This window comes from Mustela nivalis (genome assembly GCF_964662115.1).
Source record: "Mustela nivalis genome assembly, chromosome: 11".
NCBI lineage: Eukaryota > Metazoa > Chordata > Mammalia > Carnivora > Mustelidae > Mustela > Mustela nivalis.
In genome coordinates, this window is record NC_139030.1 from 75,173,609 (window position 1) to 75,199,360 (window position 25,752).

The 25,752-nt window shown below is 42.2% G+C and overlaps 1 protein-coding gene and 1 long non-coding RNA gene across 4 annotated transcripts in view; one reads left to right on the top strand and one right to left on the bottom strand.

Moving 5' to 3' along the window:
* The window catches only part of DIS3L2 (DIS3 like 3'-5' exoribonuclease 2), a 359,703-nt gene extending 355,799 nt beyond the window's left edge, over positions 1–3,904 (bottom strand). The window contains exon 1 of one of the 2 annotated variants that reach the window (XM_082690641.1): positions 3,250–3,904. The gene's annotated coding sequence lies outside the window, so the exon portion shown is untranslated. The remainder of the gene's footprint in view (positions 1–3,249) is intronic. The other variant, XM_082690643.1, reaches the window with a different exon arrangement.
* On the top strand, positions 1,225–18,169 carry LOC309844246. Of its 2 annotated transcripts, XR_014300561.1 has the most exons (4): positions 1,225–3,216; positions 4,847–4,950; positions 13,003–13,090; positions 18,041–18,169. It is a non-coding gene; the product is annotated as an uncharacterized lncRNA (long non-coding RNA). The 2 variants fall into 2 exon arrangements; XR_014300562.1 differs by lacking the exons at positions 4,847–4,950; positions 13,003–13,090 and adding an exon at positions 8,546–8,621 and having other exon boundaries at positions 18,039–18,169.
* Positions 18,170–25,752: the final 7,583 nt, after the last annotated feature.

Consider the following 25,752-nt stretch of genomic DNA (forward strand, 5'->3'; position numbering starts at 1 on the left):
ATATTAAGCCATCTCAAAATCCTTTCCAGCCCAATACCCAAAATCAAGTGGTCTGAAGGCATTCTGAGATGAGTACTACAGAATGTGAGACAAATATGATTCTTAAAAAACATTTACAGCAATAAAACTCAAATGCACCGGGCGCCTGGGTGGCTCAGTGGGTTGGGCCTCTGCCTTCAGCTCGGGTCATGATCTCAGGATCCTGGGATCAAGTCCCGCATCGGGTTCTCTGCTCAGCAGGGAGCCTGCTTCCCCCCTCTCTCTCTGCCTGCCTCTCTGCCTGCTTATGATCTCTGTCAAATAAATAAATAAAATCTTTAAAACAAACAAACAAAAAAAAAACTCAAATGCACCAGAAGCTGGCAGGGCAGGGGGGTAGGGGAGGGGATAGAAACAGGGAGTTGTTCAATGGGTCCAGAGTTTTCGTTTTGCAAGATAAAAAAGTCCTAGTGTAAATATGGTTAACATCACTGAACTGAACACTTAAAAATGGTTAAGAGGGTAACTTTTATATCATGTGTTTTTATTACTACAATTAAAAAGAAACAATCACAGGGAGACCTCTGTGGCACAGCTGGTTAAACGCCCAGCTCTTGGTTTCAGCTCAGTTCATGATCTCTGGGTCCTGAGATGGAGCCCCACCTCTAGCTCTGCACTCAGCCAAGGCTACTTAAGATTCTCCCTCCCTTCCCCATCTAACTCTCCTTCCACCATGTGCACGCTCTCTTTCAAATAAAACAAATCCTAAAAAAAAGAAAAAAAGTCACAGAAGTTAGTGCCCAGCAGTCATACTGATATAAAAATATTTCAAACCAACTAACTTCTACTGTCTGATACTAATCCATAAAATACCTTTTGTCCCAATTAAAAAAAAAAAAAGTGGACACATCTCGCTGATAGGACATGGAAGCTTTTCTAACTACAATAGAGCTGAGGGAGCACATATGAGGAAATAAGGAAGACGACAATACAAATACTAAGCAATGGCAGAAATACAAAGCAGACTAAACACAATCTGTGTCATCTGCATTTGCAATCCATCCTAAGTATCTAAGTAAAACTGTATAAAGGCTTTCGCTTTACTCCAAAAATAAAGAAAAACTCCTCAACCTGCTTACAAGACCCAGTACACCTCTCCAGCCCCCTCTCCCACCAGATTCTTCAACACTCTTCCTGTTCTGTACATAGAGCTGTACCCTAAGTCCCCAATCCTTCCCATGAACACCATCATCTTTGCCCTTGCTGTTTGCTCTCACTGGAACACTCCTCCTTTTCCTATGCAACCTTCAGATCTTAGTTCAAATGTCTTTCCAGGGACTTCCCTAAATCAAATGCTGTCACTGTTGTATTTTTACGTTCATGTAATTATTGGTATCATCTGAAGACAGGGGCCAGAGATGCACTCACTGCCCCCCATTTCCAAGGCCCAACACAGTGTACCCAATAAGCACTCAAATATTTGTTGAACAAGTGAATAAATGGTCAACAAACCCATAAGAAGGCAATGAAACATCTTAAGAGGATTCTTTAATGAATCTTTAGAGGCTGTCCAAAGCAATTAAGCCTAAAACCCCTATTTAACTCTTAAGAAAAATAACAAAATACACTTCTCTGGCCCTTCTATGTCCTGAGCATCACAGGTTGTTAAGTAAGATACAAAAATACACAAACACACGGTAGATAAAGCAGAATTACTACTTGCTGGGCAACTTGTTTTGGTATTTCTTGCTACAATGCCTGCTACATAAGGAGCCCTCTGGAAATACCTGTTAAATGAATAAAGAGCAACATTTCACAAGACTCTTAAGTATATATTACCCAGTAACTAACTCTACTGAAAACTGTGATGACTCATATAAAGACCATTACAGAAGCAAAGGAATGAATCTCTTAAGTGGCAAAGCCCCCTACTATATATAAGCCATATTCATTTAGATCTCAAAAAGGAAAAATGCCAGATGTGTACTAAGAGTGAAAGAAATGGATACTGCAATCAAGTAACCACAGAGCTTTAAACAGAAACTACAAAATGTCACTTTGAACTATTTCCCAAAACCCTTAAGAACATAAGGAACTATTTAGGATTCCCTGTCCCCTCCAATACAAATATAAACTGTATCTACACTTTAGAGATATAATCCATAAACATAACACAGAAAACTCCAGCCCACAGTGATCTCTCCTCCCTCTGATTTTCAATTAAACAAATGCTACTTTATAGTTTTCCCAATAATTTAATCTAGACACTCTTATTTTATATCTTTTCACATAGTCTAACACCCTGGGTGCTTATTACATACTTACTGAAGTGATATGAAATTATACTGCGTTAAATAATGGATTTTGGTATAAAACTTCCTGCAAAGGTCATTCCTGAAAGTTTTTCATATGACTCAGTTTTAGCTCCATTATTAGATTAAATATAAAGTCGTTATCCAACAATGTTCAAACAAGGTTTATAGTTTTCTTGGTACCACACCTACAAACTCAATCAAGGGAGGTTTTCAATGTCATGGTGTCTTTTCAGATTAAGTCAGAGATAGTAACAACACCTGCCCCTACTTTCTTCAACGTGGCAAATAACACTTGACATCGCCCCCAAACTTAATCAGTTCCAGGCAGAGTTCCTTCTGTAGAAAACTGGAAGACACAAAAATCTATCTACATTTAATACTAACGGTACATCCCTAAAAACCAGGAAACATAATCTCTGGAAAAGGGTCAATTTTAAATGTCCAATTACATGAGTCTCCACGATCAAGAAAGCAGATAAAATACATCACTTAGGAAAGCCCAAAGCAGCAGGCAAATATCAAGCATTCTAGTTAAGTGGTTGCCATTCAGGGCTCCTCAAACGCTCCATCCCTGCTAGTCCCAAACATCTGTATCAGGACCCAGGACAACGCGCCCACAGGTGACCCGAGTCTCTGGAATCATCCTCTCTATAGCAACAGGCTCTATTTAATTATGGTTTTCCTATCCGCGCCCCGAAGGAGGCTGCAAGAGAGGGCCGGCGGGGCCAGGCGCGAGGAGCCGAGCCTGTCAGGCCGGGTCGGCCGAGAGCTGGGGGCTCGTGGTGGCAGGGGCGACGCCGGAGCAGGGCAACGACGCTGGAGAAGGAAGGCGCTCGCCCCGGGCCGCTGCCGCAGGTGCCCCGCTAAGGACGTAGGAGAGCCCGCAGGCCAGACCCGGGGCGGGTCCAGGGAAGGGGTCGAGGTGAGGCGCGCGACGGGGGCGGGGAGGCCTCACCGTTGCTCCCGGGAGGCTGGCGCCGCGGAGGTCCCGCAGTTGCTAAGGAGAATGCTCTTCCGGGTCGGGGCGCGGCGGGATAGAGAGCAACGGTGGCCGGACGGGGCCAAGAGCGCCGCGCGCAGCCAGAGCGCCGCGGAGGCGGGGGTCTGTGGTCGTTCTGCTGTCGGGGTGTGCCGCGGCTTGCGGGGGCTGGCGAAGGGCCAGCGCGACTTCTCTCGCCTCGCCTCGCGGGGGCGATGGGTTGTAGCCGGTGGCTCCAGCGAGGCCACTTCTAGGAAGCCTTCCTGCCCGACCCCGGCCGCCTCAGCCGCCCGCTCTGGAGCCCGCCCATCCCGGGCTCTCGCCCGGCTTCTAGTCCCCCTGTTGTAGCCACGCCGGTGCTTTCGCGGGACGGGGTTTTGCTCCTTCTTTCATTTACTAGACACTCGGTTTGGGACACCTGCAGAAGTCTCGGGGCAGGGCTAGCCCTGGAGAGGCGGAGAGGGGCGATTGAGGCGCGGTTCCTGTCCTCAGAAATGCACAGACTGATGGGAGGGCAGGCAGACGGGTGCTGCTTCCCGGGGTGGGCTAAGCAAAGGCCGTGGGGCCTACCCAGACACGGGTGAGGGAAAAGCTGGGGGTGGAGGCTTCAAGCAAGTAGAAGGGTAGGAAAGAATGTTTCAGGTGAGAAAGTAGGCTCGGTTGAGAAACCTGCTGAAAGGTCAGTGTGGCCTGCCCAGGGAAGTGTGTAGAAAAGGATGGAGCCTAAGAAAACATCAACATTGTAGGTGTGAACAAGGAAGAGGAGCCTTTAAAGAGCAGTCAGAATGTTTGGTTGAAGGACTGCTGAAAAGACAGCAGGAGAGGAAAGAATTCCAGTAAGGATGTGGTCGCCAGTGCCATGATGTGGCCATCAAGTGCCTAGTGGTGACCATAAAAAATCAAAATTCAGGAATATGTTGTCAGAGTGGACAGTGGCTTGAATCTGTGTAGTGAAGGGGTCCACCACCATATCCTCCATATTCAAACAAGGAAAAGAGATACATTAAATTGTTCCTGAATGCCTTAATGTTTTTGAAAGTATTTGTAAATTTCAGGATTCCTCTACTAATACCTCTACTAATTTTTTTTTTTTAAGATTTCTTTATTTTGGGGACACCTGTCACATCCATTAAGCATCGTGCCACTAAGCATCTGCCTTTGGCTGAGGTCAAGATCCCAGAGTCCTGGGATTGAGCCCCTTGTCAGGCTCTCTGCTCAAAGGGGAGCCTGATTATCCCTCTGCCTACCACTCCCCCTGCTTGTGTTCTGTCTCTCTGACAAATAAATAAATAAAATCTTTTAATAATAATAAAATAAAGATTTCTTTATTTTAAAGAAAGTGTACGTTGTGCGGGGTGGGGGGATAGAGGGAGAAGAACAGGGAAAGGGGTGGAGGGAGAGTGAGAGAAAAATCCTCAAGCAGACACATGCACCACCCACTGAGCATGGCTTCCAACATGGGGCTTCATCCCAGGACCCTGAGATCATGACCTCAGCCAAAATCAAGTGTCGGAAGCTTAACCAACTGAGCCACCCAGGCGCCCTGAGCTTTTGGTTTTTAATGTTCACACAGGTCAGAATCCTCCTCAAAACTGTGATGTAGGCAAAACTTGTCTATTCAAACTGTATCTGAGAAGGAAGACGACGACCAGGAGCAGGAGGCAGAGGATGGCAAAGGTACAGTGATTCAATGGGTAGGAGAGGCCCCGATGGAGCCAGGGATGGGAAGACCCGGAAAAGGAAAAGAACAGAGGATTAATAACATAAAAGCTGGGGTTTCAGAGCCAGAAATGGGAGAGAAGCCAAGGAAACCAAAAATATTACAAGCAGGAATAGATAAGCAAAGCAAGGACAATTACTGTACATAAGTTCAGCAGGCAGATCCCGTTTGGGGACAGCTGACAGAAAGTATGGTGTCAGCCAGTGTGAAGGCGGCAGGGTTGAATGGACATGTTCCCACGTCATCTGAGTAGAGTGACCTCTGGGCTTCCTCATGGGGGTCAAAGGAAAACCACAACACACTGTAGAGTGACGTGGGGTGAGAAGTTTGCCCCAAGCATACCTCCAGTCCAGAAAACCAGTACATTCCCCTTATATCAAGTATTATAACAAGCTCACTTAAAAGAGGCATATTCCTCTCTAAGAGACTAAATATATCCACAAAGGATGTGACCAGCCATCTATGGGAGTAAACCAAGAAATTCAAAATGTGTGGCTGAAAAGTTAGAACACCCAAAATATCGGCCAAGGGAGCTTTAGGTGTAACATAAGCAAGGCAGGACCAGGAAATGGTTACAGTTTAATAAAAGGAAGCTAAATCAAGTGTTCTGTGAACAGAAGGGACGAAGTCAACTTGTAATAGAGACAAAAAGAAGCCCCAAATCCATAAAGTACAATAGATAAAGTCTATCCCACATTCTCCTGGCAGCCTTGAATAGAGCTTCAATTCTAAAGAACTGTGTTCTTTTGAAGGACCAAGGTGATTCATTAGGCTAAACTTGGCTGGGGTTCTAGGAGATTTCAATGTTGCCTCAAGAGATGGAAACTTATCATTGCTGTGAGGGCATATTTTTAGAGAACTGCAGGGAGTTGTGGGTGAACTCTGTACTTCCAGGATGGTGTAGGCATGAAGGGTTCCAGGTGACTCTGGTCTCTGGATAATGGATAGCCAATTAATGAGGCAAAATGCTCTGAAGAATGCCCAGACTATAAACAGAGGACCAGGGTTACCATGCCCTGTTGGTATATACAGTGAGCCATCTGCTACCTCCAGCAGAATTCCATTTTGGCATTGAGAGGTATTGTGTCTATTATGAAATTCAAGCCTTCCTGGGAGTTTAAGGATTATAGACAGCTAAAATGCCCCAGAGTTTTCCAGGTCCAGATGACCCTGATTCCTAACCACTACCACCCCCAACTTGGTCTTCTCCTACACTAACATTACCCAGTCACAGAGGCAGAAATCCAGACACCTAGGAGCCATCCGTGACTCCTCCACTCCCCCTCCACCATACCCTCACCCTTACAGCCCAGTCCAAGAACAAGTCCTGTAGGTTGTCTCATTCACCCCACCCAATCCCACTACCAAATACCACAAGAACTTTAAGGAAATATGATGGAATGAATCTACTCAACAACATGCTTGATTTCACCTTGAAGGAAGGAAAAGCTAACAAAAGGACTATTAAATATATTGAAGAAAAACTAAGATAAAGTTGAACATATTCCAAGAACCAAAATGAAGGAGTATTTGCTGGCCTAAGGGTATGACTTTGGAAGGACCAATCAGCTGTGGGATGGAGTCAAGTGCCCTGAGCCTCATCTTTGCGTGTGCAGGCTGATAGTGCTGTGGGCTGAGTGTTACGGGTGAGCAGAAAATATGTCTCATCCTCTCCATATCAATTGATCTTGGCCTCCTCAATTCCAACAATTAGCCCCACCCAGACCACTATTTCCCACTTGCAGTCCTTGTCTGATGAGAGTCTGTTTTTGTTCTTGTCTCACTTTAAATGTAGCTTTAAAAAATACATTTTTTTCACTCTATGGGTATTATTTTTCTCTTAGCTTTTTAAATATAAATCCTTGGGACATCTGGGTAGCTCAGTCGGTCAAGCACCTGCCTTCAGCTCGGGTCGTGATCCTGGGGTCCTGGAATAGAATCTCACATTGGGCTCAGTGCTCAGTGGGGAGCCTGCTTCTCCCCCTGCATACAGCTCCCCCTGCTTGGGCTCTTTCTTTCTGACAAATAAATAAATCTTTTTTTAAAAGTGTTTTAAGAAAAATGATAATAAAAATAAATAAATATAAACCCTTCTAGATCCTTCCCACTTTTAGCCTCAGAGCTCTTAGCCTTTACCTTAATTTCTCTTTACCTTCTAGTTCCTATTTAAAATCTCATCTTTCTGAATACTTCTAACTGTTCATTTTACTTTATCAGATCTATCAACATGTTATTCTTATTTTTTCTTTTTTTTTTTTTTAGATTTTATTTATTTATTTGACAGGCAGAGATCACAAGTAGGCAGAGAGAGGAGGAAGCAGGCTCTCTGCCAAGCAGAGAGCCCGATGAGTGGCTCAACCCCAGGACCCTAGGATCACGACCTGAGCCGAAGGCAGAGGCCTTAACCCACTGAGCCACCCAGGTGCCTTCAACATGTTATTCTTAATCTTTTAGATTTATTTTTTTTATTTTCTAGTTCTTTACTCTTTCTTTTATTTTCTATTTAACATATGCTACTTCAAGTATGAATTTTAGAATCTTCTCATTTATAATGCTATTTGTTCAAAGTTTTGATTCCCACATCCTTAGCTTTTAATTTGCCTTAATTTTTATATCTCTCATTCTCCCATTTTGATCTTCTCTTCCCCTGATCTTCCATCTTTTTTCTAATTTTGAGCTCTCTCTTTTAATCACAGATTAATCTCAGCAGCTGTAAATGACAAATAATAGTTATTACACTTTACAAAAGAAAGAATGACCGGGTGTCTGGGTGGCTCTGTGGAGTAAGCCTCTGACTTTTGATTTCAGCTCAGGTCCTGATTTCAGGGTCCTGAGATCCAGCCCCGCATCAGGCTGGGCACTCAGCGGGGAGTTTCTTCTCTCCTCCCTCTCCCTGCCAACCCCTGCTCGATCTCTCTCTCAAATAAATAAATAAATAAATAGACCTTTTTTAAAAAAGAGAGAGAGAAAGAGATAAAGTGACCTTTAAACTCATTAAACCCAGAATGTTGACACCTTTGTCTTGTTGGAGAATTCACTGCACAGGGAGGTCTTCATAGGACAAGGTTTTACTTTACTCCTGTACCTTGCCCTCTGCCAGATACCAGCATCACGTGAAGCTGGCAATTCCAGTAGAGCAGCAATGCGTCAGAGCACTTAAGGGGAATCAGACTGCTGGGTTCAAATCCAACTCCTTCAGTTACTCACTGTGTGACCTTAGGCAAATTACTCAACCTCTCCATTGAGGTTTCCCTCCCCATAGCATGTGAATGATGATGGTACCACCTCATAAGGTTGATGTGAATTTTAAATGAGTCAGCACTTAAAACAGTGCCTGGCACAGAGTAAATACATGTTCGTTAATATTATCATTTGATAAGAAATTATCCTCAACCATAGTCACTCTTAGGAGTGTAGAACAGCTAAGTATCTTGTATATGATGGTCCTAATAGACAGCTTCCTTTCTTCCTTCTGTAGCAGATGCTGCAGCCTACCGAACTTCACTTTTGGCATGCTCTCTTCCTAACAGAACCCCAATTTTTTCTTCCCAGATAACAACTCTCCTCCAAGGAATCATGTGCTGGAGGGGAAGGTTGGGTCTGCTCTGCTTCTATGTGAGTGTTTGAGGTGGGTGGGGGACAATTTCAATGAAAGGTGAGTCTTTCTCCTGTTCTAGAGCCCAGTGCTGAGTGAGTCTCTTCACTTTAAAAAGTCTAGAGAGAAGGGGCACCTGGGTGGCTCAGTGGGTTAAGCCTCTGCCTTCAGCTCAGGTCATAATCCCAGGGTCCTGCTTTCTGCTTGGCGGTGAGCCTGCTTTCCCCTGCCCCCCACCCCGCCTGCCTCTCTGCCTACTTGTGATCTCTCTGTGTGTCAAATAAATAAATAAAATCTTTTTAAATTTTTTAAAAATTAAAAAGAAAAAGTCTAGAGAGAAAACAGCTGATTGGCTAAGGCCAGCCTATGAATTGGGCTAGGGGGATCCATGGAGCCAGTCCACTGACCCAGAGAAACAGACTCACTCAGCACAATTATGGCCATTTGGGTCTATACCTTCCTTAGGATCTCTGTGTATGTGTGTGCACCTGTGGATCCACTTATTAAGGGAAAGGGGGAGTGAATTTCAATGAAGGTATATGAGCAGGGAGAAATAATCTTATGCAGTGTATAACCCATCTACACAGATAGACATACCCTCGTCTGAAAAGCAAGAATATAAAGTATAATTTTTGTAAAATATGATAATCACATTTGAAAATATTTAACTGGAGATAAAACTTCTCAGAATGCCAAAACCAAACCAAGACAATTTGAGCAAAGAGGACTTAGAGAAGGTGAGTAAATGACAAAACAAAACAACAAAAAAACAAAAAACAAAAAACAAAAAACCTGAACCTACTCTTAAGAAAGAAACGGGCTTTTTTAGAGTAGTTTTTAGTTAGAATAAATATAAAGAAATGAGCCCAGTCTGTTTTTTGTTGGGTTAGTGAAAAACGTAGTAAAACACTGGGAAACTGAGTGGATCAGAAAATTGTGAGAACATCTCATCTCCCTTAAGTGAGCCAAAATACACGGCCTCCAATAGAATTCCTAAAGTAAACTAAAGAGAAAACAAGGAATTTTAATAACTGAGAAAAATACAGAATAACACAGTTACAACAATAACAATAAGATTACATGTAAATGGACGAAATTCTCCCATTTAAAAAACAGCTTCATAGACTGGATTAAAAAGACAAAATCCACACCTACAAATCTTCTTTAAAAAATACATTTAACAAAAGGGAAGATAGAATAATTTAAGAGCCTGGCTCAGGTAAATCATGCTTGCATAAAACCAAGTATAGCGGGTCCCAGCTTGACTGATTAAGTTATGTTCATCCCAGGATACTGGCATGCCTGGGCATGCCCAGAACACCCATGGCAGGACCCAGAGAAGGTCTGTTTTCATGAGAAGGCAGCATCCTAGGAAAGAATCCCTTCTTCAGGCAAGGCCAAAGGGAAGCCCAAGGACAAGAGGCCAGTATGATGCAGTGTAAGGGAGGGAGACTGCAGGGGTGGGTGTGAACACAATTCACACTGCCGGCCTAAGGCAGCTCTGCTCTGTAGCTTTTCAACAGAACGGGCACCAGCCTGGAAAGGGTGCTGTTGGAGCATGTTGGCCTTAACTCTCCACAATGCTCCATTCATTGGCCCGGAACACAGGCTCTGCCCCAGCCCCACTGAGAAATCATGGGCAAGTCCCTGCACCTCGGGGGCCTCCATTTCTTCTACAGATGGAGGCGATTGGAGGAACAGATCCAAAGAAGAAAAATTGGGAAATAGAGAGCCTTCTCAAGTGCAGATTGAGCCTTCTCAGACAATTAATTGCAATTTTCAAGATAAAGATATTCACATAGATACACAAAGATTTTACACATTCTTTCTTGGACTTCCATACAGCAAAATTGAAGAAAAACCCAATATACTACCTATATGCACATGACCAGGAAAGAATGGAAGAAAAACTCTGTGACAGAATAATTGAGTTAAAAAAGCAACACCCTAAAAGGGATGTTATGTTAAAGACAAAGAAAAAAAAGATACCATTGACACAGTTAAAACTGTGTCAGATGAAATTTGCTTCTCTCCTGCCTATGTTAGTAAGAAGGAAAAAGGAAAAAATAATCAATTCAATCTACACCTAAATTTTTTTTAAAGATTTCATTTATTCATTAGAGAGAAAGAGAGAGACAGCACAAAACGGGGAAGGAATGAGGAAGAGGGAGAAGCGGGCTCTCCACAGAGCAGGGAGCACAATGCAGGACTCAATCCCAGGACCCTGGGATCACGACCTGAGCAGAAGGCAGCCGCCCAACCGACTGAGGCACCCAGGCACCCTTACACCTAAATTTTTTAAAGATTGAGGTAACAAATTTAAAAGGAAAAGACAATAAATATGAAATCAAATAAATTAGAAAATAAGAGGGTGTCTGTTTAATATGCAAAACAGATAAGAAATTAGCTAATATAGTATTTGCAGACTATTAGGATAGTCAACAAATACCCAAGAGAGCATAAGAGAAACAAAATGCAAAAACTATAAACACAAAAAAAGTTTTAATTATTAGGAAATATTATTCAAAGTTAAACTCTGATAAGTTTTAAATATTAAAGGGATTAATAATTTTGAATACAACTTACACAAGAAGAAAAGAAAACTCGGGCAACAGGGAAAGGTTAGTGAAAGGGAAAGTTCAAGGAAGAAACATGGAAAATTTATTGTAGAATGGGGCGCCTGGGTGGCTCAGTGGGTTAAGCCGCTGCCTTCAGCTTGGGTCATGATCCCAGGGTCCTGGGATCGAGCCCCGCATCGGGCTCTCTGCTCAGCAGGGAGCCTGCTTCCTCCTCTCTCTCTGCCTGCCTCTCTGCCTGCTTGTGATCTCTCTCTGTCAAATAAATAAATAAAATCTTTTTAAAAAATTTTTTAAAATTTATTGTAGAATGACTCAGTGAATTCTTTTTAAAAAGCACCTAGGCTTTATTTAAAAAAAAAAAAAAAGGCATCTAGAGTTGATAATGTTGTCATTAACACTTCCAATTTCAAACAAATAAAAACCAAATTCATTTTGTAAGACAAATATTGTTATTTCCCTCCTACTTGTAAAGATATAGACTATAATACTGAAAAAAGTTTCAAAAAACTCTGTACATAATTTTACTACTTCATACATAATTTTACTACTTTTGCACAATTATTTTTATTTTATTCTGTTTTTCTGGACTGGTGCTATATACTTGTCCCGCATAGTTGCAGAATGTGTAATTATCTTGCATCCCTGCATTTATAAATTGTAACTTAGTATGTTCCATGTTTATCTTAGAGTTTTCTTTTATGCTATTCATTATATAAATTACAAATGTTAATTGGAACTAACTTAGAAATAACAATTGATTGTGAGGAAGCAACTAAAAATGTATGCCTGATTCCACCCAAAGATAGACAGACATTTGGATTTGGCTCGCAATATACTTTTTTGAAATTTTTAAGATGAGATATACAGTTGACCCTTGAACAATGCAGGGATTGGGATGCTAATTCCCCAGACAGCTGAAAATCTGAACTTTTGACTCCCCCAAAACGTTACTACTAATAGTCTACTATTAGTCTACTGTTAATTGAAAGCCTTACCAATGACATCAACAGTCAATTAACACCTATTTTGTATGTTGTACGCATTATATACAGCATTCTTACAATAAAGTAAGCTAGAGGAAAAAAGGTTATTAAGAAAATGATAAAATACATTATAATATGTACAGTATTATATTTATAGAAAAAAAACTTCATATAAGTGGACCCACACAGTTCAAACCATGTTGTTCAACAGTCAGCTATATAATTCAAATAACATCTAATTCACCTTTTTAAAGTATGCAGTTCAGTGGTTTATAGTATAGTCACAATGTTTTCCAGTAATCACCACAATTAATGTAGTGCATTTCATCATACCAAAAAGAAACCCCATACCCTTTAGCTGTCATTTCCCTCCCATCCTCCCAGACCTAGGAAGCTACCAATTCTTTGTTACAGATTTCCCTATTCTGGACATTTCATATGGAATGTGGCTTGGTCCCTTGTGACTGGCTTCTCTCACTTAAAATGTTTTCAAGTTTCATCCATATTGTATCATGAATCAGTACTTTGTTCCTTTATATGGAGAACTAATATTCTGCTGTATATATATCCACATCTTGTTTATCTCTTCATCAGTTGATAAATATCTGGGGTGTTAACACTTTTTAGCCATTATGAATAATGTTACTATGAACATTCAACTGCAAGTTTTTGCATAAACATATGTTTTCAGTTCTTTGGGGTATGTACATAGACATGGAATTGCTGGGTCATATGGGCCCAGTTATGTGGCAACTACACCATTTTACTTTCCCACCAGCAATGGATGAGGGTTCAGATTTCTCCACAACCTTGATGTCATTTGTTATTTCCCATTTTTTTTTTTTATTACAGGCATCCTAGTAGAATGATAATCTCATCTAGTAAAGTGGTATCTCCTGGTAATTTTAATTTGCAGTTCCCTAATAGCTGGTGATGGTAAGTATCTTTCCATGTGCTTATTGACCTCTTTTATATCTTTTTGGAGAAAAGCCTGTTCAAGTGTGTCACCCTTTTTGTCGTTGAATTGTAAAGACTTCTTTACATATTCTGGATGTGAGGCCCTTATCAAGTATGTGATTTGCAAGTATTTTCTCCTACATTGTGGGTTGTATTTTTACCATTTTAACAATGTCCTCCAGTGCAAAAAAAAAAAAGTTTTGGTTTTTCTGAAGTCCAAATTACCTATTTTTCTTTGGTTGTTTATGCTGTAGGTGACGTATCTATGAAACTGTTCCCTGACCCGAGGTCACAAAGATTGTATACCTATGTTTTCCTCTATGTTTTAGCTCTTAAATTTAAGTCTTTGATCTACACATTTAAATCTTCACTCTTTTGCATGTGGTTATCCTGTTGTTCTGGCACCATTTGTTAAAAAGACAATTTTTTCCCCCTGAATGCTCTTGGCACCCTTGTCAAAATCAACTGACCATAAGTTCATGGATTTATTTCTGGGCTCTCAATTTTATCCCATTGACCTGTAAGTCTAACTTCATTCCAGTGCCATACTGTCATGATTACAATAGCTTTTTAGTAAGCTTTGAAATTGAAAGTCTAAAAGTTTTGAAATCAAAATGTAATCTACTGGGCGCCTGGGTGGCTCAGTGGGTTAAGCTACTGCCTTCGGCTCAGGTCATGATCTCAGGGTTCTGGGGTCGAGTCCTGCATCGGGCTCTCTGCTCAGCAAGGAGCCTGCTTCCCTCTCTCTCTCTCTCTCTCTCTCTGCCTGCCTCTCCATCTACTTGTGATCTCTCTCTGTCAAATAAATAAATAAAATCTTTAAAAAAAATGTAATCTACTTTACAATTGTTCTGTAACTTTTTCACTCCAAAAGCTTGAAAATACGTATCAGCATGTGAACAAATATTCTATAGCCTTAATTTAAATAAACAGTATGAATCTTCCATTAGTTATTTGACCAAAATTACATCATATTGTTAGATACATAATATCCAATCTTTTATCATAGTGTTTAATTTTCATCCATGCAACTAAATCTCTGCATATAATACACATATATATACATGCATGAAATTCTTTGCTTTGAAAAATTATTTTATATATTAATTTAAAAAACTGTATTGTATTCCACTAAGTTTATGCACAATAATTGTATTCAGTGTTCAAGAATTATAAATAATGGTACGATACCATTTTTGTATATTTGGTTAAGCTCCTTTTGGATAATTTCCTTAGACAAAATAGACTAACTTGGGATTCCTCACTCAAGCAGTATAAACACTTTTATGACAATTGATACATATCCAATACATACTCCAAATACATGTAATTTTCAATTTAATGCTACCCTAAAGCAATGTATACCAATTTCACTATAACTTTGTAGGAATGGGGTATTATACTTTTAAAAAAACTATTTTAGTGATTGAACATACTGCTTTGTGTTTGAACTTTATCTGTCTGGTTACTGGTGATGTTTTGACTCCTCTTGTATGCTATAAATGTATCTTTTTCCAAATATAGTGTTTTCTCATGACTTTAACCAATCCTCTATCAAAGCCTTCAATCCAACTAATTTATTAAGTCTCTTATTAAGGTGTAATAGTCACTGTTTTGTAATTCTTGCTATAAACAATTTCCTGTCCAATTTGGCTCATTTATTTTTAGTATACAAGCAGCCAGGTTATCATGCTGGGCTTAGAATATTTATTTATTTAGAATACTTTTTTTTTAAAGATTTTATTTATTTGACAGAGAGAGATCACAAGTAGGCAGAGAGGCAGGCAGAGAGAGAGAGGAGGAAGCAGGCTCCCTGCTGAGCAGAGAGCCCGATGCGGGACTCGATCCCAGGACCCTGAGATCATGACCCGAGCCGAAGGCAGCGGCTTAACCCACTGAGCCACCCAGGCGCCCCTTAGAATACTTATTTTGAAGAAAAGTGAAAACTGAAACTAAACTGACTTTTGATCCTTCAAAAGTGGCCTCTTACTGTGTGGGGGAGATAGTAGAACTTGTTATGTGAGGTATTTATTTTGAAAAGGAATATGCTTATTTAGTGCAAAGGGTAGCCAGTGGAAAAGTGCCCCCTATTCCTGTCCAGCAGCAGCCAGCCCCCCTCCTGTTACCAGTTTCTTCTATACTGACACCCATTATTCACGCAATTGACATGCTCGGTGTGACAGCAAAGACAGTGGTTCAGAGAGGCCTGAATCCATCTCTCCCTTGGGCTCGCCACTGGTTCAAGTGGTTTCCTCGTCTTGTGCATCATCGAGAGGAAATGAACACGAGGAACCTGGCAGAGGCCTGGGTCCTATGAAGACCACAATGAACAAGCCAAATGTTGCCTTTCCTCAAGAACTTTGCTCAGTCATCCCTCTCAGGTCAGCCTTGTAGCTCTCCTTGCTTTTCCCCCTTCCAATCGGGCCATTTCTCTTTGCTGCCAACCTCGGGTCCTCCATCATCTCCTCCCACGGCCAGGAAGCCCATACACAGGGCCCAACCTGCAGTCAGCCAGGAGATGGAAAGCTGGGGCTTCCCACTGCCTCAGATGGTCTCCGAGAATTCTTAATCAAATATTCACACTTCGTGTTCACCAGAATTATCTTGTCAGGTGCAGTAAAAACAGTTACACTTTTGCTTCCACGTTATGGATGGCAGGTATTTCGCCGTGGGGAAGAAGGTTAAGATAAACAATGAACTCTTTCACCTTATTCAGGGATCAGTATTTTCGTTCCTCTTAAAGAATGGTCCCTGAACTCTGAAAATACTGGCCAGCATCTCCACCAGCAATGCCGTCTGCCTGCAGAGGAGAGCAAGATTTCAGTCGGATAATATGTATATCAAAACAGGTTTCTTATTTTCTTCTTTTTAACTATTCTATTTTAACTCCAGTGTAGTTAACATACAGTGTTATATTAGTTTCAAATGTACAATATAGCAATTCAATGGTCCTGTACATTGCTTAGTGCTCATTAACATAAGTGTGCTCTTTTTTTTTAAGATTTTATTTATTTATTTGACACAGAGAGAGATAGCAAGTAGGCAGAGAGACAGGAAGAGGGAGAGGGGGAAGCAGGCTCCCCAATAAGCAGAGAGCCCGATGTGGGGCTCAATCCCAGGACCCTGAGATCATGACCTGAGCCGAAGGCAGAGGTATAACCCACTCAGCCACCCAGGCGCCCCAAGATAAGTGTGCTCTTAATCCCTTTCACCCATCCTCCCTCCCTACCTCCCCCCGATAACCATCAGTTGTGCTCTACAGTTAAGAGTCTGGTTTTTGTTTGTGCGTTTGTCTCTTTTCTTCTTTGTTCGTTTGTTTTGTTTCTTAAATTCCACATATGAATGAGATCATATGGTATGTGTCTTTCTCTGACTTATTTCACCTAACATTATACACTCTAGTTCCATCCATGCCATTGCAAATGGTAAGATTTCATTCTTATGGCTGAACAATACCCCCATTGTATATACACACCACATCTTTATCCATTAAGCAATCGAAGGACACTTGGGCTGCTTCCATCGCTTAGCTATTGTCAATAATGCTGCTATAAACATTGGGATGCATGTATCCCTTTGATTTAGTGTTTTCGTATTCTTTACTAGCGTGATTACTAGGTCATAGGGCAGTTCTATTTTTAATTCTTTGAGGAAACTCCATACTGTTTTCCACAGCGGCTGCATCAGTGTGCATTCCCACCAACAGTGCACAAGGGTGCCTTTTTCTCCACAGCCCTGCTAACGCTTGTTTTTTATATTGTTGATTCTAGCCATTCTGACAGGTGTGGGGTGACATCTCACTATAGTTTTGATTTGCATTTCCCTGATGATGAGTTATGTTGAGCATCTCTTCATTGTCTGCTTAAAAAAAAGAATCCCATATCATTCATGAGATTGTTAAGCTTTCACCATAATTTGTATTATTTAAAGACCTTTTACTTTCTTCATGCCCACTAGGATGGCCATGGTCAGAAAGACAGGTAAAACATGTACTGGTAATGATAGGAAGCAACCTTCATTCTGTGTTGGTGGGAATGGAGGCTGCTGCCAGTTTGAAAAACTGTGTGACAGCTCATTAAACACGGGGCTAACATATGACCCAGTAATTCCACTCCTAGGTATATACTCCAGAGAATGAAAACATATGTTGACCCCAAATCTGTGCATATATCTCCATAGCAGCATTATACATGATGCCAAAAAATGGAAGCAAAGCAAATGTCCATCAACCAATGAATGGGTAAACAAAACGTGGTGGGTGCATACGGTGGGCTGTCATGTAGCCATAAAAAAACAAAGTACTGATACATGCAACAATATGACTAACTCTTTCTTTTTAAAGATTTATTTATTTATTTGTTTATTTGTTTATTTGAGAGAGAATGAGAGCATAAGCTGGGGAGAGAGGCAAGCAGACTCCTCGCTGAGCAGGGAGCCCGGTGCAGGGCTCAATCCCAGGACCCTGAGATCACGGCCTGAGCCGAAGGCAGAGGTTTAACCCACTGAGCCACCCAGGTGCCCCAATATGACTGAATCTTAAAAATGTTATATAAAGAAAGCAGACACATAAGGCCATATATTATCTAATTCCATTTATATGAAATGCCCAGAATAGGCAAATCTATAGACCCAGAAAGTAGATTTGTGGTTGCCTAGGTTTGTGGGGCATGGAGGGAATGAAGATTAATGGTTTGTGGGTGAGGAGTGGCTCAGGGTGATGAAGTGTTTTAAAATGGATTATGGTGATGGTAGCACAATTCTGAATATACTAAAAGCCATTGAATTCTACATTTTAAATGGGTGAATTGGTTAAGGTACACATTATATCTCAAAACCCTGTTTTAAAACTTTTTTTTCCAACACGTAAACATTACCTGTGTGTATTTAAAGTTACTTATTTTTTTTAAAGATTTTATTTATTTGTTTGACAGAGAGAGAGAGTGCAAGCAGGAGGAGCAGCAGGCTGAGGAAGAGGGAAAAGCAGACTCACCACTGAGCAGGGAGCCTCATGTGGGGCTCACCGTGGGGCTGGACATGATGCTGGACATGGGGCTGGACACGGGGCTGGACACAGGTCTGGACACGGACCTGGACTCAAGGCTCTATCCTACGACCCTAAGATGATGACCCCAGCCCAAACCAGGAGTCCAAAGCTTAACCAATTGAGCCATCGAGGCACCCCTCTTGCTCACCTTTAATATGGGATTTGAAAGAAGGTATTAAACCAATTTCAGCAGACTCAGAGGAGTTGGTTCTTTATTGAATAAATATCGCCACCTTCCAAGTGAAATTATCTTTCCCAGAAATGTAAATTCTTCTAGGCATTGACTGATAATAAAAATGTGGACAGAAGCTCTCTTTTCCGTGGGGACAATATCAGAAGAAAGGCTCTTGTGGTTAGCTAACAGTTCTCAGAGACTAAGGTGAATTTTCAAAGGGCTACCACTTCCCCAGGTTTTGTTTCATTTCAATGGAGGTAAGTTTGTGGATTTCATGAATCCATTCCTAGTTCTTTGCCTGAGACACATTTAATTATTTTCCACAATATCAAAACCAATGGAATGAGAAATTCATAAACTTCGCCTGCTTGGCGGACAAGTCAGATCACAGTTACATTTATGTCTAAGTTACCCCAATCCTGGGACCTTCCTACCTTGTCAGCAGGAATTTCTGGTCAATTTGGGGGTGTAGCCTCCCCTAATATATGAAGTCTTCCTGTGGTGCTTGGATATGTCGCCAAATTTGTCCCCAGTGTGTTCCCTCCAGCTGCCTGCTAGGGAAACAAATTCAGACAGTCCCTCAGGGACACTGACTTCCACCACTGCAAGAGTGCACCCCACCCACGTCCCTACCCCAGGGACTTGCCAGCTGGTGTTGCTGCCTCCGGCCCCCTGGCTCCGATGTCCAACGTGGCCCTGGCTCCCTGGGTCCACTATGCAGCTGTAGGTCGGGCCCCAGCGAAACTCTAGGAAAGCCTCGGAACCACATTTCCTATGGTGCTCATGTCTGGTCCACCACCTCTTCCGTTATGGGGAGACCGGCCCCACCTCTGGGGTCTGGGTCCCTTAGTTGAGTGGGAGAGGGGGTGCTGTCCCCCATGTTACCAGGATGTCCAGGGAAAGCACCAGCACACCAAGGCAGTGCAGCTTTTCTCCTCACACGCAGTCAAGCCCCCCGCCCGCCCATGGTGCCCACGGGCTTGAGCGATCATGAGATAGGTGCAAGCTCCTGCCAGGGAGGGCTCAGTTCCCCACTAGAAACACTAGTGTGTGCTGGCCCAGTCAGTTAAGCATCTGACTCTTTATTTAGGCTCAGGTCATGATCTCAGGGGTATGAGGTCGAGCCCCCCGCAGCAGGCTCCATACTGGGGATGGAACCTGCTTAAGATTCTCTCTCTTCCTCTCCCCCTCCTCCCACTCTCCCTCTCTTAAAAAAGAAGAAGAAGAAGAGAAAGAATGAAAGAAAGAAAAGAAAGAAAGAGAAAGGAAGGAAGGAAGGAACGAACGAACGAACGAAAAGAAACACCAGTGTGACCACAGGCTCCTTTCAGAACTCCCATATTATCTATCCTGGTTATTCTCCATGTACTTCCTCACCCCCCAATCCATTCTGATTATTCTCTGTCCTGCTTGGCCAGGGTTCTGGCAGTGGCAGTTTTCAGTGGTTAAAAGTACTATTGAGGGGCGCCTGGGTGGCTCAGTGGGTTAAGCCTCTGCCTTCGGCTCAGGTCATGATCTCAGGGTCCTGGGATCAAGCCCCGCATCAGGCTCTCTTCTCAGCAGAGAGCCTGCTTCCTCCTCTCTCTCTGCTTGCCTCTCTGCCTACTTGTGATCTCTCTCTCTCTGTCAATAAATAAAATATTTTAAAAAATAAATAAATAAATAAATAAATAAAAAGTACTATTGAAAGGCCTACCTTTCATGCTCCCAGCTCTCAATCACCCCCTTAGTTCCTTTTACCTTGTGCGTAGTTGTGGAAAGCAAAATGGAGTGACTCGTGTCAGCAGCGGCTGGTGTCTGGAGGTGATGCGAGCAGCCAAGGGCAGTGTGGCCAAGACCAGATTCCACAGAAACCAGCACAGGCTGCTGGCACCCAGAACTGATAACCAGCAGGACCAGAGAAGGTCTGCCAAGGCCTGAGACTGATTAATTAAACTCCTTTAAAATGGGATGATTTTTGCAGCAAACTGTCAGACTTTCAAGATGCTGACCCTTCACATCTGACCACGTCAGGCTCTGCCTGATCGACCTCTGAACAGAACAGAGATCCTCCACGTCTTGAACATAACAAACAGCACATGCCAAGAGCCAACACAGACAGGACAGGGGCTCCATGTCAAGTGCACACTCACAGACTGACTTTGTGTTCTGCTTCTTCACTTTCCACCCCCTGTTGTATCTTGGTGGTTGTGCAACTTTGTGTTGCACTTTGTGGTGTGGGACGTGTGAGAAGCCACGTTAAACGCACCGTGAAATGTCACTGAGTCTGGAATCCTGAACCTGCTTTACGGTCATGCCGACCTTGGCTTTATGGTTGAACAAAGAGGTGGAAAGACACAACCTGCGTGTGGGTGACGTCACAGCGTGCGTCGTCTAAGTTCTCCCAGTTAAACCCTCTGAGTTGCCACAAACCCAACTCTCACTGCCCTCCCAGGACTCTTGGGGAATCCTCAGCAGAGAAGTGGTGCCCCAAAATGATGAAATTGGTCATCCTTTCAATAAGGCAGCTGAAGACTGAGCCACGTTTAATCTGACTTAGAAAAATAGAAAAGGGTATCTGGGTGCCTTAGTTGGTTAAGCAACTGCCTTCGGCTCAGATCATGATCCTGGAGTCCTGGGATTGAGTCCCGCATCAGGCTCCCTGCTTGGAAGGGAGTCTGCTTCTCCCTCTGGCCCACCCCCTTCTCATGCTCTCTCTCTCTCTCTCTACATTCTCTCTTTCTCAAATAAATAAATAAAATCTTTTTTAAAAAATAGAAAAACGTAGCCTTTCTGGTACATTAGAATGGCAGAGCAAATCCACCCAAGTTTGGACCTCTGTGAGCTCTCTCACTTGTCCACCCAGAGCTCCCCTGTCCTCCTCAATATTCTGAGAAGAGATATTAGGTGCATAGGACTGATTGTTGCCCTCTCCATGACCTTGAGCTCCAGGGACAGAATCACTGAGGGTCTGAGCCTCATGTACTCCGGGAGAAGCCCCGTTCTTGACACAGATCTAAGGTTGATGCCTTAACCCTACAGATTCCTGATCCAGGCTGTTTCGGTTAGAAAGGGAGTCAGTGATCAGAGATGTGAAGATTGGGTAGGATAAAGCTGTTGGATTCTGCCCTTCCTTCTCATTAAGTTGTGTTTGAATAACTTGATATCGTTTTCTGGATAAGCTGGTTACTCATGACTCCCAGCAGCAAGCCACAGTTGCTTTAATGATTGTGGTGATTGGTAACACCTGCTTTAAATTTTTTCCTGTTAAAAAAAATAAAGCTGACTCTCCCTCACACCTTTGTAAATCCCAGTTATAAAAATGTACACATACAAAATTCCATAAAAGTACTGGAGGAAAAAATAGGCGATGTTTATTTAATCTTGGGAAGTAAAGGGGCGGGTCTTTCTAAAAAGGATACAAAAGCAAAAAACCATAAAAAATACAATGGGTTATGGGGCACCTGGTTCACTTGGTTGGTTAAGCGTCTGACTCTTGATCTCAGCTCAGGTCTTGATCTCAGGGTTGTGAGTTCAAGCCACATGTTGGGCTCTACACTGGGCATTTTAGAATGAAGGGTTTGACTATGTAAAAATTGGAAATTTCTATATGCTATTATCCACATCGATTTAAAAGTCAAAGCAGAAACTGAGAAGCAACATTTCCACACGTGAGAAGCTAAGGAATACTCTTCCCAGTGCATGAATAATGCTCACAAACCAATTAGGAGTAAAAGACTATCCCAGTGGAAAATATGCAACAGATATGACGTGGTAATTGACTGAGATTTGCAAGTGGCCAGTGACCTCATGAAAGGATGTTCAACCTCACTGGCAAACAAGGGAAGATTAAAAAAGAAGAAAAGAAAAATAAAAGGAAAAAGAAAACCACACACATAGCACCATCACCACAGAACACATGGGGTATCTTTCCTCACCTACTAAATGAACAAAGGTGAAAAAGACGGTAACACCCAGTGGGGGTAAGGTTTCTGACACACTGGTGGGAAGACTGTAAGTACTACAGATTTTTTGGAGGGCAGTCTGTCAATAAGTATCAGAAGCCTTAACAGATGGATCCCTTTTGACTTAGCAATGGTCCTGTTACCCCTGATCTGGCCTTGAGAGGAGGGATACCATCTCCCTTGGCTTCTCCATCCAGAACATGGAACAAGCTCCTTCCCCCAGCAGAATAAAGGCCAGGCCCTTTGAAGAGATTATGTAATACTTCATTTTTTTTTTTTTGAATGATTCAGGAAATGGACAAGAAAAAAGATTTCAAGGCTTTTCTGGTCAACCTTCTCTTAATATGAAAAATCTTGACACATTAACTTGGTAATGAAGAGCAAGTTATGTAGTACTCAGGAAAAAAAAAACTATTTTCATTTTTAAACAGGTAGAATAAAATAAAAACTTTCATATTTTTAAATAATATTACAATGCCCAGTGCCTACTTAGAGGAATGGACCCCTGGGAAGTCAGTCCCCCCCCCCCCCCCCAGCCCCTGAGCTGGAAGGTACCAAACTGCTTTCTGTGGAAAGGTTGACTCCCTCAGGTACTTCCCTGGGTTTAACCGGCTTTAGTGACAGAACCCAGAGACAATGCCCATGAGCAGCTCTAGGCTGGCCACCTTATGCACAACAGGAAAGACATCTCTTTCCTGTCAGTTCCAGGTGAGGGAAAAAAAAAAATCCCTGGGCTTGGCTGGGTCACTTGCTGATCCTTGAATCCATCATGTGGCTGGAGGGATGCCACCTATTATAGACAATTGTTGTTCTTCCGTTCCCAAGACTCCTTTCTCTTGTCCCTTTGGTAACAGTTACCAGATTTCCTTTGGAGACCCATTCTGTCCTCGTTCCCCGGGGCTGTCTGAGGCTGCCAATCTCTATACCCCACCTCTAGGTCCCAGACAAGAGCACTTGAGCTAACACTGGCCAACCCATGAAAAACCACCTTCTTGGCCACAACGACTGGGGACACAAATGAAACAGGACCAGTCCCAGTTAGTCCTTCTGTAAGATCCTGTCTAGACACTAGAGGAAGAAATCTGAGGGCATCTCCGCCTCACTTCCATTCCCTGACACGTGGAGAGAAATCCCCTGCAGTGGGAGAGAATGGATCAGCTACTAGCATCCCCCTCCCTAGACTTCCCAGTGTTGCAAATGATAAAGTCCTTGGTAGCTTGAGTTGGGTTTCTGCCATGGACAGGTTCAGGGGCCTGGACCTGGTGAGATCTGAACCACATGCCTGCATTGATGATCAGAGAAATGTGTCATTGAGATTGGCATACCTTAATAAAACCACAGGGTTGGAGTGGAGGAGAGTTCCCCAGAGAAGGGGCTATTATACAGGACAGCGCAAACAGTCATGGCAAATGAGTACTGAAACATCACTGATTAAATAACGAGGGGCTTACATACTATACTCTGTACTTACAAAGAATAGCCTCATGTTTAAGTTCCCATGAAATATTTACAAAAATAATATATATTCAGAGGCACCTGGATGGTTCACTCAGTTAAGTGTCTGGGCTCTTGATCTCAGCTAGGTCTTGATCTCAGGGTTTCGAGTTCAAGCCCCACATTGGGCTCCAAGCATAGGGTGAAACCTACTTTAAAAAAAAAAAATTACATATACATTCAAGTACAATGAAAATCCCAGTAAAATCCAAGTCCCAGAAATATAAGTTTTAGTCTCAGACCACAATGCAATAAAATTATATATTTATAAGGAATTCTACACCTGAATCCAATTTTACCATATATGTTAACTAGAATTTAAATAAAAACTTGAAATAAAAAATAAAATAAAAACCCATAAGAATATTTCAGATCAAAGTAAAATACAACCAATTAACATTAAAATTAATATTATAAAAGTTTATAAAGTAATAACCACATTTATATAGAAAAACAACTATTCAGGAACTTTTTTTTTTTTCACTTTAGGGCAAGACCAGGAGAATACCGACGAGTCTATAGAACATTCATAGCAGTTGTCAAAACTTTATGGTGGAACAGATATGAACAAATATAGAGATGGGTTATACAGAACAAATATATTTTAATGTAATATATAACAAAGCAAGTGAAAACTGTAAAACAATGACAGAAGTAATTCTCTCTACATTCATACGGGAAATGGATAATAAGGTCAGGTGAATAACGAATCCTTACTCATAACATTTACCACAGAACATTCCAGACGGGTTAAAGTTAAATCTTCACATGCATGCACACATAGAGCCATTAAAAAAAAGAACCCACAACAGAAGAATAGAAAAACATAGGCTCACTCAACCTACTGATATGGGTGTCAAGACTGAGTGTGGGTTTCAGAGCAGACAGAATTCTGGGTTTCACTCCTATCCAAGGTGCTTACTCAAATACTTACTCTCTAAGCTCAGTTTCCTATCTGTTTTCCTGCCTGATGTAGGTAAAAAGACCCAATTCACAAGCACCAAAGCCACTTCATGGTATGCACTTTGAGCCCCTGCAGTAGATTTTTCCAGTCTGGGTGCTAGGGACACAGTGGGGGATCTCTGGGACAGATGGCCCTGGGGAGAAAGCTCCAAGTGAAGGAACTGTCCAAGCATGTAATTAAAGGGAAGTATGGGAGGCAATGAGACCAGAATACATTTTTTAAATTTGTAAACGTCTGAATATAAATTCAGACTTAAAGAAAAGCAACGGAGTGGAGAACACTCTAGAGTGTCTAAAAAAATAATATCAAGATATTTAATAAGCTGATAAAAGTCTTATTGAAAGCCCTTAGAAATTAGAGGAAGACGACTTAAAGCCACTTGGAGGCTCTTGGGCAAATGCAATCAAGCTGCAGGATTCGCAGAGGACTGAGAAGAGAAGTCACCAGAATGTACCGCTGACCCAGGGCTGTCACAGAGTCGCTAGACGCAGAGAGCTCTCATCATCAGATCCTCCACATGGCAATTCCTCTGATGGAAGGAAGGAAGGAAGGAAGGAAGGAGAAGAGAGTCAGGGAGAGAGAGAAGAGAGAGTAGAGGTAGAAGGAAGGAAGAAGGAAGGACAGAACCAATGGAGGAAGGGAGGGAGGGAGGGAGAGAGGGAGGGAGGGAGGGGAAAAATTCTACTTGCATGGAGATGTTTTTACCTGTGTAATTTGTATATATATACACAGTACTTAAGCACCCCAAATCCTAACTATGGATGATTATATTGCAGACCATGCAGATAGATGGAAAAAATTATACAAAATCGCATTGCAGGAGCACCTGGGTGGCTCAGTGGGTTAAAGCCTCTGCCTTTGGCTCAGGTCATGATCCCAGGGTCCTGGGATCGAGTCCCGCATGGGGCTCTCTGCTCGGCAGGAAGCCTGCTTCCCTTCCTCTCTCTCTGCCCGTCTCCTGCCTACTTGTGATCTCTGTCAAATAAATAATAAATAAAATCTTTTTTTTTTTAAAGATTTTACT